At 38.1% G+C, this 2124-nt stretch overlaps 1 pseudogene; it reads left to right on the top strand.

The window, feature by feature from the left end:
* Positions 1-1684: 1684 nt before the first annotated feature.
* Positions 1685-1803, top strand: LOC120595126 (uncharacterized; annotated as a pseudogene).
* The last annotated feature ends 321 nt before the right edge of the window (positions 1804-2124 follow it).

Raw genomic sequence — 2124 nt, 5'->3', positions numbered from 1 at the left:
AAATAGACTGCTATAAGAAGGCTTGTTTCTGAAGGACAAAGTCTAGTGAGCAAATAACCTATCATCACAATTTGCTATGGTATAAACTACTTGCTAAAGGGATTCCAACTATGAGGCACTGGTAGGGTAAATTTAAATGGGCAACTTTGACAGTATTAATGATTTGGGGAAAAAGTAATGAATACGGATTAGAACTGATGATAGAGGGGTGGGTGGCCCACAAAAGGAAATATTATTACTAGAAACACTCTTCCCAGCATTCACAGGTGGGATCCAGCTACATATTACAGCACTTTCAGTAAGAAAAAGGAATAGAATTTCTTACCTTAATTGAACCATGAATACTACTTCTGTTCTACTTCAAACCATAAACCTATATGTGACTCCAACGATTCTAAGATAAAAGACTAGAACTTGCAGTACAATCTGAGAAAAGAAATATCATTACGCTGTTAAATCTCTCAGATTTAATTAAAGTTTAGAAATAAAAAGTAGCTCTATGTTACTACTCTGGAAAAATGATGATACTATCCCACCATAAGGAGTGAAATGACAATCATTACAGTCCTGCAAGCTCAGAGCTGTCTACTCTGAACTTGAGAACATTTTCTTGGCACTTTTAGACTGTTTGAACTAAATGGAGCGTAAAAAGGCCTTACCCATTTTTTAAAAAATTTCATTCACCCTCTTAAGAAGGCCAATGAGTCTTTGAAAAGCTAAACAGTAAGTCTGGAATCGTACTTGATCCTAGTAATTTTTACACTGTTGAACTGGGTGGCCTTTAACAGCAAATACAAAAAACCTTTCCAGCAGTACCTCTTTGCAAAAAAATTACTCTTGCAAACAGCTTTCAAAAACCAAAAGGTATCCAATAGCAAATCATTGGTTTACAATGGTTCTCTTAGTCCTGGCCATATTCAGCCAACTGAGGTGTCCCTAAGTTTCCATCATTGCCCATGTGTCCAGTATAAAGAAAAAGCAAAACACTGTCATCATTTTCAGGTCCTGACCCCAACGCCTTACAAAATCATAATAAACAAACCAAAAGCTAATTAAAAGAAAATTATTAAGGAAGTATTTACCAAGATGGCTGTGCCAGTTGTTAAAAGGTCGAAATATTTCTAGACCACCTGAGCGCCCCTTTCTCTCCCAGCCATCCACAGTCTAGCAAATAAAAGGTTAAAGCCTGGCACCTACGGAGGCATCCATTCTGACTGGTCAGTGCCTGTGCTGTGCGTGATGACACAGAGATGAAGATGAAGGTGGAGGTGGAGGTGGAGATAGAGATATACACAGATAGAATGGCATTCTTGGAAATAGGCAAACTGCATTCGTTCTCTTTCCAGCACCTATTTCCTGATTCCCTTGAGAATCATAGTCACTTTCTCTAGATCCTGGGAAAATGGGTTAATTTCACAGTTAAAGACAGTAAGAACGCGGTGTTTAAATAACCCTATATTTCTACAGAGATATAGTACAGCAAAGCTGGCACTTAAGAAGAATATTGTAATAACCTAACCTGTACTTAATTTCATTATGAAATTGAAGGTTTTTATTCCCAAAGAAAACCTTCTAATGGACTTCATCATAGGGTCGTAAGCTAGTGATACTAAAGAAGTTTAGGCTTGTGCAGAAGCACAGAGGCAATGGCGGAAAAAAAGTTTTTTAAAAAGTGAAAAGATTAGTCCACGGCCATGGTACCCTGAACAAGTCCGATCCTGTCAGATCTCGGAAGTTAAGCAGGGTTGGGTCTGGTTAGTACCTGAATGGGAGACCACCTAGGAAGACCAGGTGCTGTAGGCGTAAAAAATTTAAAAAAAAAAAAAAAGGATTGTAAGCTGACAAGGTCCTTGCAATCTGTGAGGTCAACCAAGAGCTGCCTCACCCAAAAAAAAAATTTTTTTTAAGTGAAAAGGTTATTCCTGACACCAATGTCCAAACAAGTCAAAGTATTTCTATTGTCAGGAATATTCTTTCCAAGTTTATATCCAGAAAGTCACAGGCCCACAGGAGGGAACATCATCAGACTCTCATTGACAGTATACACAAACGTTGTACATTTGCCCTATTTGACAGTATACACAAACGTTGTACATTTGCCCTGTTAGAGTAACTGCACACAAA

This window comes from Pteropus medius, unplaced genomic scaffold (assembly GCF_902729225.1).
Source record: "Pteropus medius unplaced genomic scaffold, Ma_sr-lr_union100, whole genome shotgun sequence".
Classification (NCBI taxonomy): domain Eukaryota; kingdom Metazoa; phylum Chordata; class Mammalia; order Chiroptera; family Pteropodidae; genus Pteropus; species Pteropus medius.
Note: the sequence above shows the minus strand (reverse complement) of the source record. Positions and strands in the feature narration are given on the sequence as shown.